The 14,271-nt window shown below is 35.0% G+C and overlaps 1 long non-coding RNA gene and 2 pseudogenes across 1 annotated transcript; 1 reads left to right on the top strand and 2 right to left on the bottom strand.

Moving 5' to 3' along the window:
• Positions 1-1,464: 1,464 nt before the first annotated feature.
• LOC122331691 lies at positions 1,465-2,946 on the bottom strand (annotated as a pseudogene).
• An 854-nt stretch (positions 2,947-3,800) lies between these two features.
• Positions 3,801-6,310, bottom strand: LOC122331692 (annotated as a pseudogene).
• Positions 6,311-6,706: 396 nt separating this feature from the next.
• LOC122331693 lies at positions 6,707-8,382 on the top strand. The gene is made up of 3 exons (XR_006248270.1): positions 6,707-6,831; positions 7,607-7,667; positions 7,842-8,382. It is a non-coding gene; the product is annotated as an uncharacterized LOC122331693 (long non-coding RNA).
• The last annotated feature ends 5,889 nt before the right edge of the window (positions 8,383-14,271 follow it).

The following is a 14,271-nucleotide window of genomic DNA, read 5'->3' as shown; positions in this document are numbered from 1 at the left end:
GAACAGTTACACAGAAAACACATTGCATTAACCACATATTTTGTATTGTTCATGGATGTTTTGTATATTTAGGACTGTACCTGCCACCGGTCCAGTCGAGTAAAGTGGCGCGTGACCAAGTATGGTGACCCATACTAAGAGTTTTTGATCTGCTTTTAACTTCATTTAGGTTAATTATGAAAGTATTATAAAAATAAAAGAGCTATTAAATGTTATTATAATTAAATTTGAAAATTAAAACGAACGTTATGGAACACAACCTTTGATGTATATACTGTATTTTTATATATATTTTTAAAGATCTTAAGTCAGGCAACTGTTTCAAGTTGCATTTATGAGATCGAAGTTTTATTGAGTCAAAAAAGATGGTCACTTGTTCCATTTCTGAATAAATTCAAGAAAAGTGAAGGACACACCTCATGCGTCCTCTGATTTCCAGTGAAAGGATGCTGAATTGCTGCTTTTTAGACTTTGCAGGCAGTGTTTGTTCATGAAGGTCATGAAACTGATTACGGACGAACTTCTGAGGCAGCTCACGGTTCAATGAAATACATATTTCTTGCTAGAAATAATTTATTTTGCTCAACCACAGAGAATTGTGGGTATCAAGGCAACAAGGATACATCCCTTCTGCCTTTAAATATAGACTAAATGAAAGTATCTCAGGATGTAAGGTTAACATTGCATTCGGCGTGTCTTGATGACTTCCTTTCTTAAAAAGTCTACCAAAGGCAGCATTTTCCAGATTCAGATGTATACAGAATTTCAGCGTTGATTCTGCTTCGCTATATAGTCGTATTGGAACATGCTTGTTCTTAAGTTCTTGGTTGTATTTGTAACATGCTTGTTCCTAGCTATAGTTGTATTGTCAGGGACACGCTCGTCGTGAGAGGTTTTTTGTTTTTATTGGTACATGGTTATTCTAAAAATTGTAGTCGTGTTGGGAACAAGCTTGTTCTTGAGCTGCCTGGTTGTTATAGGGAATCATTTTCTTGAGTCTTGAGTCTTAAGTTTTTATGGTATTGGAAAAATATATTCATTAGGACATGTGCTGAAAGGTACATTTTTGTTTTGGTTGTTCGTTTTCCATCAGCAGATACTGCATGTCAATGGATCTTAATGTCTGTTGGGGTGCCCTTATTGTCTTATAGTTGTCTTATCTCAATCATGGGTTAAGGTCATGTTTGTGTTGGGGGATATCAACATATGGTTTATTTTGGGGCTATTGCTGCTCTCCTGATGTCCCATTGATTGTCCATGCTTGAAGAATGGCCTGGAATTGCTGTCATTTCTCATGAGAATTTATGTGAAAACATTTTCTCTGATGGTCGGGAACGCCTCTTCACTTTTACAAGAATATATAAACAGCTGTATAAGGATCGGCTTGGCCACATAACATTCAAGTTGCACAGCATTATTTTGCATGTGTGACTGTGAGGGACAATTTATAACATGGAGACAGAACACATAGCCAGACAAATTTAATTAAAACGATTTCTAAACGATTTTCTTCTAAATACAGGAAACAATACTCTATAATACCATAATGCTGCACTTGTGATATCTTGATTACCTGCAAATATCAGCTGGATCGTTAACACAGCACAGGAAACTAAACAGCTATAAAAATTACTCTGTGAATTCACAGAGAATCATCACAGATGTGATGCTGTGCTTCTGTCTTCACCATACTGAAACATTGTGTGTGTTAGATGTGTCATGAAGAGTGTTTCCCCATGATGAGGCGTCAGGACAGGACCTGCAATTTAGCATGATTGTTACTTGCGGATTATTCAGTCATTAATTATAATGTCTGATCACAGAGAAATAAGGTTATCAGAAGGGAATGTAAAACTCACCATCGTTAATGTAGTACTAGGATCTCCTCTATTAAAATAAAAGAGTAGTTGATTGAAAAATAACACAGCATGACACGTGTATCTTATTGTTTGTTAACTCGCAGACCTGTTGCAGTTGTCTTGTAGTAAATGAATCCAGCAGCTGCTACGATGATTCCCAGCATCAGTCCCGCAGCTCCGGCAGTCAATAACAGCGGCGTATTCCACTCAAACTCAGGCAGAGGAGGGTCTGTGAGGAACACACATATCACTATATCATCTCAGCATTTACTGCCAGATACTGTTCGTGTTTAGAAGGTTGAGATCGGACATCTAGACAGTTTCCATGTTTTCTCTTATTGCATGATGGATGCTATACTGGTATGTCTCTTACTCCAGTCATAGATCATGGGTTTGGGGAAGCCGGCGTGGTCCACCATACAGGAGATCTTCTCTCCAGCTTTGGGAGTGTACTCCAGCTCGGTGTGAATCTGGTGGAACCAGTCTCCGTTAGGCATCTTCTCGGTGGAGGTCACGTCGGAAGTCACCACTACACCGTCCCTCAGCCAGGACACGTTGATTTTCTTTGGGTAGAAGTCGTACGCACTGCACATCAGCAGCGATGGATGTCTGCTGTCTCCCTGCTTCACTAAACTCAGCTTCACACCTGGAGCCACTAAATCGTACAAACATAATTACATAGTTACGAAATATGACATTAGCTTACATGTTTCTGAGTTGAATCACCTACCTGCTTTATCGTGGATAGCTGTTTTGTACTGTACAGCATTAGGTTTACAGAACGTATCAACCTCAGCCTTTAATTGCTGTAAGAGCGCCTCGTCTTTGTTCCAGCGTTCTGCAGTTTTCACTCCAAACTCAGTGAACCCCACAAACTCCCCAAGGGTGCTGTTGAACTGAACATACAGATACTTGTTGAAGAAATAGCCTTCCAAGAACACCATGTCGCTGAAATCAGGGAGCTGTAGATGCACTGTGTCAGACGGTAATTATAATACCCATTACCTGAAAAACAAGGCACAAGCACTTGAACGTACAGAATGCCCTTTCTAAAACACCACCTTACCAACATTGATAAATACCAAAGACGACAATATATCCACACCACCAGTACTACTGTAATAATACTCATTTCTTCCGTAATACTGCTCTCACCTGTTCCGTGAATAGAGACAAAATAAGAATTTGATGTAATCTCCAGATCTTTGGAAGAGACATGTTCACTCGCTCTTAGCATAACAACTGAGATTAGCCAATACTCTCTTCATGATAAAGAGATGAGGGTTTGAACCCACTCCAATCAGAAGCCGTTTGCTCATGTGTCATGTGTTTCTAAGCCGTACCGTGCTTCCATTTTAAAATCATGTTTCAAAAACCAAAAGTGAATAAAAATTGGTTAAGATTAAACACAACTACTTTCTAACTTAAAAAAAACAACCTCTCCAGTTTTTGAGAACACAAATATTTTATTATTCTTTTAAATTACTCAGAAACACTGTAGAATGACTACGATTCAGAAATCATTAGAATATGATCGGGAAAGGGTCCTAAAAGAACATTTAGGGAACTGCATTGTTAACTAGTTCCTAAAACTGAGTTTCTGTAACGAATCAAGGCTGCGTTCCACTTCCCTTTCCAACGCTCTCTTGAACTCTTACTCTTGTGTGAATCCTTTTGTTAAATGTAACAAGCAACGTTTGAGAGACGATCTCGATTGAGAAAGAGAAGCTGCTTCAAACCGCGCGCCACTTCATCGACCACAATGCAACACCATTGTGATATCATCGCAGATTGTGTTTAATTTACCCCCCAACCAAGTGTGCATTCATGTTTTTAGCATTTGCATCATTAAAAACTAGTATTATTATTTAGTACTGTCCTGAGTAAAATATTTACACAAAAGATGTTTTCATATAGTCCAAAAAAAAGAAAGAAAGAATATGTTGTGCAAAGCAATACACAGCCAAAGTTTATTAACAAGGTTTTATAATAGCGAAAGTCACATTTTTATTGGCATTCTTTTAAGTCCTTGGGTCCACTGCATTAAATGTTTTATGTTTTTGGCCATGTCTGGCGTGTCAGTCGTTATTGCTTTAATGAGGAAGAAGAGTCCAGTAGTGACCCCCAGCAGCCCTAGAGTCAATCCCACTCCACAGAAGACCGCCGGACCCAAGCTGGGCAGGACAGCAGCTGCCAGTGGGACGCCTGGTGATAAGAGGTACATGTAATATGAATTCAGCTGCTGAGCAGATGCACTTTCACCGTAACAATCTTCTCAGCACTTGACATTTTTAATTTGTGACAAAATCAGAACTGTTCTTTTTAAATCAACTCTTTGTCAATGGCTCTTACTCCATATTTTGGTCTGCGGTTGGCCCTGGAGGGCTCGGTGCTTCACTGTACAGCTGTAAACATCTCCAGCTTCAGGAGTGATTTTCAGAGAGGAGAACACGTGGAAGGATCCGCCGCCTCGGCCGGTACTGACTCAGACTCGCGTTTTCTGTCACAATCACATTGTTCTTCGCCCATGAGACGTTGACAGGTGGAGGAAAGAAGCCAGTGACGTGACAGATGAGCGTGTTTTCAGCACCCAGCTGAAAACTGCTCCTCAGATAGATGAACGTCTCGGGAGGATCTGTCAAAACGCACATTTAATACAATTGCGAGCCAAAACACTGAACGCAGAACATTTAGCCCATTACACTTCTGTTAAAGAAATGTATTACTGTGAAAAACTGTACTTCGTACCCATTTCCTCTGGTGGGCTCTTGCAAGCTTTAATGAGTACAGCCAGGTTTTGTTTGCATATTTCTTGATCTGCGATACTTTCTTCATAAAATCCACCAAAGGATATAGGATCTGCGAAATCGGGTAATGTGACTACTCCCATCTTTTGATTAAAGTCAGCATGCCATGCCTCTTCTCCATCAGACCCAGTCATAGACTCTTTCTCCGTTTCAGAACATCCAGTAATCGAGAAATCGTTATGCTCTACTGAAATGGAAGAATCATCAAAATATAAATTAGAAATCCCAGACAAATAAACGTATAAAAACATAATAGCGAAGACTCGCTCAGTCAGAAATAGCTTTAATAAATCAGCTTTTTCTTCCCTTTAGAGTGAGCGCATACATTTGTAAATTCGAATCATTTCTTTGCTTGATATTGCGGTTTTACCGTTTACTGGACGTTGTTATTGTTCTCGTTACTTCCGCTATAGTGGCTACTGAACATAGGCTTACTTCTGCATCCAAGGGAGATAATAATGATTTTTGAAGATAATGCGACACTAAAATCTGGAGTAATGATGATGAAAATTCAGCTGTGCAATCTATTAAAATTTACAATATATTAAAATAGATTTTTTTATTAATCAAATAAATGCAGCTTTGATGAGTATAATAGACTTATTTAAAAAAAAAAATACAAAAATGTACTTATGCCAAATGTAGTGGTAATGCATATTGCCTGAGAAATTAGTTTACTTCATGAAATCATACATCCATTAATGTGTAAATATTTGAATATGCAAATTATGAACTTACACTGAGCAAGAGCTGTAAGAAAAACAGTCAGGGAAACAATGGCCAGATACAGCTCCATGTTTGATGACGACGGAAGAACTTGTGTCTGGGCGAATGAGCAGGCAGACACTTAGTTTCAGTTCGATAAACGCCTCCTCCACTCAGAATTTAAGCATCACTGTGACACGGCTGTATCCAGGGGAAGAGAGGAAACAAAACAACTGAGGATACCGTATTGTTGGTACCGTTTTGTATATTAGGTGTCCTTAATAACTATGTGCTTACATGACACATCAAGGACTTGATGCACTTATATAAATGTACTTACAAGTTCTTTAATTGTACTTACATTTAAACCAGAGATGAGTAACTTGATAATGACTGAATATAAGAATATAACCATTCAGTGCTTAAAAGATCCATAGCATGTTACCCCCAAACACATGCATTTACCTTTTGAGTTTAGAGAACATTCACAGTTCAAACTATCAAAAAGACATCTCAAGGAGAAACTTGTAGCCTGTGCTGTTTCATTCATTCATTCATTCATTCATTCATTTAATTGAAGTTTAGTTTTGTTACGTGACGCATTAATTAAAGATTAACTATAGCGTGTGTAATTCTCCAATACAGTTATACTTTTTAATTGTTTATCATGAATAAATATTTCAATGAGTAAACCTGGCTGTATCCTGTCCCCGGATCAGTAGGATACTCCTGTAATGAAGTTATGGTGGCTGGGACAGATCAATTCTGCTTGTGATCTAATCCTGTTTACATGAAATAAACCTGCTCCCAAGCGGTTTCAAGCTAACAGACCTGTTGCTATGACAGCAAGTCCGGGATGATCTTCGAAGAACCAAACAATACAAGATTAGGCGAAATCGTCAACGATTAAATCCTGCGAACAGAGTTAGAGATGTAAGAAAGAAAGGACCCCAGCTTTCTGGTCCTGTCAATGTTTGCAAGGAGATACATTTGTATCTCTGCTCCATGGGTGGTGCTAGGGAGCTCCACCAACCAGTAACCCATCACTGCAGAACAAAACGTCCAGGGGTTGTGGTTGGTTCCACATCCAGGGGGTGGAGGTGGGAGGTTTAGGGGTGGGGTGGGTGGGTTGGGTAATCAGGGAGTGGAGACAGGGAGGTTTAGGTATTTGATGGAAGGGTATCTCATACAAAAATCTTTAAAGGGAAAGTAAAAGTCTTTCAATCACTGCACATGTGACACATGAACTTTGGACTTTGATCTTAATTTACTGCTTTTATGGTACCTTTCCTCAAAGCTTTTTCTTATACGGTTGTACTTTAGACAGCAAATTACTTTCGGAAGATATGTTTCTTCCGCATAACATTACAAGAAGGATTGAGTACCTGGAAAATAATTTTCAAAGAGGAAAAATTGTCCTGTACATGTAGAGTGGATATGTGCCTTTTATCAGCCATAATGTGAGTTTTGATTTATGCTTACACTATTGTTTGTTGGAAGATAATGGTTAAAAATAGCACTATAATGCAGTGACATAATACACGGACTAAACAGCGTAAGCAACAACAGCATTTGTTTTTTTTTCCTATGTGACAGAAATGCTTTGAGTAGTGTGCACTATTACTCAAGACTAGATTATTAATCTGGCAGATGTGAATACTCTGGTGCGCACCAAACAATTACGAACCATCCCAGAGTTCGCCTGGAACCGAACCGAGACCGCTTGTTCAGCTGGATTTCATTTCGGTTCCAAACAAACTCTGGTACAGTGTGAATATAATCCAACCTCGATCCGACTGCAGAAAGCACTGCAACTTTTCAGTTAACAGGCTCCCATAGTTAAAGTTGCCTTAAGGGAACGTTTCGTGTTAGCTACATTTGCTAGCCACAATGAGGCGCATGTAAAAGCCTGCAATCGCCTTCGTATACACGCCGTTTTTGATAAGTTTAATTTTGGCTTTCTTTATGCCTAGTCCATCTTCCATGCAGTGCCATTGTCAGTATGCCATGTATGAGAGCATGTATAAGAATTTTTGTAGTGCAATTATATAAATATCAATGTCAGTGTGAAAGCAAAACCAAACCAAAAAAATAAAGATTGTATTTGGTCTGGCCAAAGCAAGTGGACAAGCGTACTTTCTTGGTGTGAATACAAACTAAGATTTGTTTTTGTCAAGTAGTTGCATGAAAGTATAATAAATGATAGTATATTCACTTGTGTTTTCTTAACCACAGCAACAATGGCATCGTCCAATCCTCGGCGACGGCGCAATAGCTTGAATATACCTCCCAATATGTAAGAGAATTGGCCAGTATGGCCCAGATTAATTGGTTGTTTAAAGACAAATTGGATTATTCTATTGTGTAGTATAAATGAACTAAAGAAACAACAATTACCATTCATAAATCATTTATATTTCAAATTGTGTGATATATAATAATCGATTCTTCATTTTTACATTCTCTTTAGATCTGATAGTGTTCGTCTCTTCAATGAACTCTACGACAGACATTACCCTGAACTCCAGGAGATCATACTGGCATTGCATAGTTTTGTTAAAATATTTGAAGAATATTTCAAAAGGTCTACCGAAGTCTCTAGAAGAGGAGGAATTTTGGCAATAACCGGGGGGACCATCGTCATCGCAGGATTAGTTTTAGCTCCACTTACTATGGTGGCTTCTGCTGCCGCAGCGGTAGGAGCAGGCATGGCCTTAGGTGGTGGAATTGGCAGTGGTCTCGTAAACTTATTCAAAATGTACCAGCAAGATAAACTATTAAAAAACATTGCAAATGGACTTAAAGGATTTCAGAACAAAATCGACCCTATGGCTGACATTCTTAATGTCATCTCAAAAAAACCTGAAATACTGAAAGACCTTAATACGCCAGATGGTGATATCTGTTATATTATGAAATGTGGTGAAATATTACGCATCATTCGGATAGGTGACATCGGTGAAGTGGCTGGACAGATGTCTAAAACAGTGCGTTTGACTGCAGCCCTTACGGGAGTTTTGCTGCGACATTGGCCTCGTGCTTTGACATTCTCTCGGTTCTTGAAGACACCAAGGCACTCGATGACATGGACAAACTAGCAAGAAATCACCAAATAAGTGAAAGGGAGATGAAGTCGAAAGCTGGGACATTCATCGTCAAAATGAGAAAAGTAATTAATCAGTTACAGAACATCATGGATGAACTTAAGAAAACAAAAGACAGCATCGCAAGAGGACTGGATCTAATGTGACGAAATGAAACAATGAGAACCCGAAGCGTTGGCCAATTACAAATCATTTGTCACAGAACCACAGATTATTTGCGGTGCTTGTAAACATGCTATTGCTTTTGGGTCATTCCATGAAAATGGTGACTGAGACATAATCATAGATTTACTATAACAATGAATATTTTTTCATTGCTACTACTTCGAGAACATTAATGAAAGATTTTAAACATTTATGCTGATAATGGTATGGTTTTTAGCCTTCCCTAACCACGATTTGGCAATTATATAAAAATCACTTAATGAATAAAGCATTATATATCATGCGTCTTGTGAACTTGTTGTTTCTCCATTTCATGTTTGGTATCATTTTATCATTTCACAGCAGTTACTTGTATTATGAGAAAGATTAAAAACTTGTAGAACTGTGCTCCATTGTGAAGAGGTTGTGTCCTCCTTTAGGAACTTTGAGAATTTGATCCATCTAGCCAAGTATGACCCTGGAGCACCTTAAGATCTTAAGATTTCTTTGTCTGGTCTGAATATATAGGGAAAGTGACAAAAGGGCAGGACGTCGGTCCCACTGAAGTATTTTCAGAGGTTCCTGAGGTATATGGCAGCTGCGGCGGCAGTCACGTCGCTGGGCCTGCTTCATATGAGACCGCTTCAACGCTGGCTCCACGGCGAGTCCTGAGATGGACATGGCAATGCAGGACTCACTGGGTTCAAGGTGATTTTGGTGATGTCTTTTCTGTTATTATTTGCTGTTGTGTTTTCATTAGGTTTCTTGATTGGTTGGCCTGACCGTCTGTCAAGATCTGGACGTCCAATCAGAAGCAGCGGTGCAGCATTTAAACGGAACGGTGGTCATGCTTCGGGAGGGCGGTGGAGTTGTTGCTAGCTTCCCCGGACCTCATTTGTGTTGTGGTCCTTCTGTCTGTGTACTAGCCGAGCGGTTTCGTTTTGTTAAAACGTTAAAATTGTTAAAACGTGATGCGCTAGGACTTAAAGTATTATACGAAAGAAATCAATTTTATAACGTATAGGTTGCTTTCATTTGAAAGTGTGTTCTGACTTTTGAGATTTTGGCCATATTGTGAATAACCTTTAACTTATAAACGCAATACTTCCATTTAAATAATGCGATTGAGCTCACAAATCGCAGAAAGCATATTCAAATTAACGATTTTAATTGAAATATATAGGCATGTAAATGCCTGTAAAAGTTCATTTAATTTACCACCCAAGTTAAAAATTGAGCATTTTTGCTCATTAAATAGAAGTTTTTGTCATTTTGAACTGGGTCTACATTTAATTGTGTGCCATTCTGATTATTGGTTTATTTTTAGTTTATCATAAGCTGTATCATCAATTTAGCATTTTTAGAGTCGCCTGAAATATAGCGTATAGATACAGTATACTAAAACACTTTAAGCATAACAATGTTTAAACGTTAAACCCTGCGCTATAATAATACATACATACATATCATTACATATTGAAGTAAATTACATGAATAAAACCCCTCATTTTGCACAATTCAAGGAATCTGGTATTCAAAAAGTCAGGATAAATGTACTTTGGCTTTAAAAAGGGTGGAGGCCATCATGGGTCTTCATTCTGTTGGGGGTATTTTAAAACACATAATTTATCTTAATGCATTAAGACGTGCGTTTTCAAATACTATACTCAGAAAACACGCCACCCCTTCCCCCGAGGTTCCCACTCCCAGCTTCAGCGACGTTCTCGAGACCTGGAGACGAGATGGAGCCCTTAAGAAAGGAGGTGGCCTACTACACAAGCTACCAATCGAAATATTGATGCAGAAACGCGTTACCAACTACGTCCAGGATTGCTTTGCAGCGGTCGACCTGAAGAATAAGTACTTATTCTCCTCGACGCAGCATTCGAGGGCCGAGCATGGCAGTACGAGAAACTCACATACTCACCGAGTCCACCTGCGGGCGCCAAGGTCAACGAATTTCCTGTGGGGGCGTTGAGAAGGTTACGACCTTTGTATGGCATTTATCTGACCTCTCGGTTGCTTGTCAACATTTGCGATGCCATTTGGTTTGCGACGTTTCCCATTGGACCCCAGTCTGCTGTCACGACGTAACTCGTAGTGACGGACACACAGGGAACGCCCTCGCTTACTAAGCTTTTGTTCAAGAAGATGTCCTCTGGTGTAAACATTTTGAAGGTGCTATACCCGATCACTGCTGTTTGTGGTCGTCTGAGAGGTCAAATGTATTATATTTGTGCTATATAGTAATCGTTTCTTTAAATTAGTACTAGTTTCAGTATATATTACAATAAGGTTCATAGCGCAGACTCGGGAACCTGAACGCAGCTAAGAACGAACGCACTGCCATGTATATGATGTGATAGTATGATTTTTACTGTTTTTGTAAATGATTATCTTCTCCAAGTGTCTTCTCGGGTGAATCACTCCATTAATAATGAAAGTATACACCTTGTGTCTTAGAAAAGGTTATATGTTTATAAGCAACTGAAAAAAGCATCCCAAAACCCCCTCAGAGCCCAGAACTCGTCTCAAGATGTCGTTGCCAGTTGTAAGGTATTGAAGACACATCCTCATGACTATGATGAAGTAATGATATTCAGAAGAGGATCTATGACCTTCTTCAGGAGCTTTCACAGAACAGGGTCTTCAACGTGTGTTGGTTTTGATGAATTAGCAAGTAATTGTTTCTCTTCTAGTAGAGAATGAGTGGGATTGTTCCTCAAGGAATCTATAACGCACATCTGATGACGGCTTTTATCTCTAATAGCATTGAACCCTGACATCTACCCTCTTTCTCCCCATTACGTATCAGATCGGAAATCACTTTATTTCCATTTTTAAAAAACATTTCCTTCTTATAAAAAATAAAGACAATGAAGAGCCTTGTATATTTAATAAATAATATTTATTGGGTGTGTATAATCAGCATCTACTATTAAACTTTTTGCAAAGAAATTGCAGCTATTTTTACGTAGTATAAAAATAACCTATAGTTATTTGTTATTGGAATGTACAGTTTTTATGTATTATTTTTATTCCTTTATTTATTTATTTATTTACTACTTTACGTTTGCCTTATTTACTTTGTATTATTTTAACGTAATTACTTTTATTTATAACATTGTACTTTTTTCTGTTTATTTTTTTATACATTATTATTAATATAATTGTTTAATAGTGTTTCATCTGTTAGTTATTTTTGTTTTCTATTGTTAATTTAATTTTCACTTTTATTTATATGATATCTTATTAATATTATTATTTATTATTAATGTAATATTTAATCCATCAGTCTTTCATGTGATACTGTTTATTTATTGTTTATGATTTTATTGCATTTTTATGTATTACTTATATCTCTTCCTTCATTTATTTTTTACTACTTTATATATGCCTTATATACTAATTACTTTCATTTATTACTTGTTTTTTTAATTTATGTATTACTTTTTAATTCATACCTTATTATTATTAATGTAATGTTTTGTTTAATACAGCTTCATCTATTAGTTATTTTTTGTTTTTATTGTTTATTTAATATTCATGTATTACCGATTTTTATTACTTTAACGTTTGATTTTTAATGTAATACTTTTTCCATTTCTTTTAAAAAAAATTATTATTGCGTATTTATTATTCATGTACTTCTTATTATTATTTTTTCACTTTTATTTATACATTATATTATTATTATTAAATATTTCATTTATTGTTACATTTATTACATATTTTAGTTTTTTTTATTACATTTTTATGTATTACTTGTTTTTATTTCTTTATTTTGTTAGTACTTCTTTATTTATACCTAATTATATTATTATTAATGTAATATTGAATCCATCAGTCTTTCATGTATTATTTTTCTTTATTTATTATTTATGATTTTATTGCATTTTTATGTATTATATCTATTCCTTTATTTATTTTTTACTATATGTATTCCTTATATACTAATTACTTTTATGTATTACTTTATTCATACATTATTATTAATGTAATGTTTTAATTAATACTGTTTAATCTATTAGTTATTTTTGTTTTTATTGTTTATTTAATTTTCATGTATTACAGATTTTTATTACTTTAACTTTTTAATCTTTAATGTAATACTTTTTCATTTATTTTTTCCATTTATTATTGCTTATTTATTAAATGTATGTACTTATTCTTATCACTTTTATTTATACGCTATTTTATTATTATTATTATTAAATATTTTATTTTGTTTATTCTGTTTCATTACTTATTTTTATTTTTACTTATTTTATTTGTTAGATTTTTATTACATTTTTATGTAGTACTTATTTTTATTCCTTTATTTTGTTGTTCTTTATATTTTATTATTAATATTAATGTAATATTTCATTTCATTTATTACTTATGATTTTTTGCATTTTATGTATTACTTATTTTTATTCCTTTATGTATGCCTTATTTACTGTTATTACTATTACTATTATTATTACTATGTTATTTTAATGTAATCATTTTTTATTCTTCTTTTTTAATTATTAGTTTATATTTATACCTTATTATTATTAATGTAATGTTTTTTCTAATACGGTTTCATTATTTAGTTATTTTAGTTTTTCATTATTTAATTTTCATGCACTGCTGATTTTTATTACTTTTAACTTTTTGATTTTTAATGCAATACATTTTTCATTTATTATTTGCACTGATTACTTTTCTATTTATTATTGTTTATTTGTTACATATGTACTTATTTTTTTACTTTTATTTATACTTTATCTTATTATTAATATAAATATTTTATTTATTCCGTTTATTCTGTATCATTTATTACTTGTTTTTGTTTTTATTTGTTAGTTTTTTATTACTTTTATGTATTGCTTATTTTATTCCTTTATTTATTTTTTCTACTTTAAAAAAATGTGTAGTAAATAAGGCATACACAATGTAATATCTACTTATTACTTGTTTTATCTATTATTTTTTACTATTTATTTGTTTATTAGTTTTATGTTTATACCTTATCATTATTATTATTAGTGTTTTGTTTAATACTATTTCATCTATTACTTATTTTAGTTTTTAATAGTTTATTTAATTTTCATGCATTAAAGACTCCATAGTCATTATTTTTAATGCAATATTCATTTATAAAAAAATGTATTAACCTTTTTATTGTTTATTAATATAAACATATTCTTATTTTTACTATCTTATTATTAATATTAATGTAATATTTTATTGTTTCATTTACTTATTTTATGATTACATTTTTTATGTATTATATATTTTTATTCCTTTATTTTGTTTACTATTTATTTAGACTTAATTTTATTATTAATATTAATGTACTATTTCGTCCATCTTTTATTTATCAATTTTATGTATTTTACTTATTACTTATATTTATTATTTTATATATTATATTTTGTTTATTTATATAAAGCGTAAAGAATAGAACAGTGAAAAACACTGCTCACTCTTATTTGTGTTCCTTGTATGTTGAAAATGTGCCATCTGATTCAGCTCAGAATGACAAGAACCATGTAAAGTATACGACGAGAGAATCTGTCAAGATCTCCCGCCGAACCCACAGATGCACCGGACTGGCTCCAGAGCTGGAGGACCCTCGAGACCCTCTCTCTCGGTGGGACCTTCCTCGCAGGATCACGGTCC

The sequence above is a fragment of the Puntigrus tetrazona genome, unplaced genomic scaffold (assembly GCF_018831695.1).
Source record: "Puntigrus tetrazona isolate hp1 unplaced genomic scaffold, ASM1883169v1 S000000001, whole genome shotgun sequence".
Classification (NCBI taxonomy): Eukaryota; Metazoa; Chordata; class Actinopteri; order Cypriniformes; family Cyprinidae; genus Puntigrus; species Puntigrus tetrazona.
This window is presented reverse-complemented; position numbering and strand designations above follow the sequence as displayed.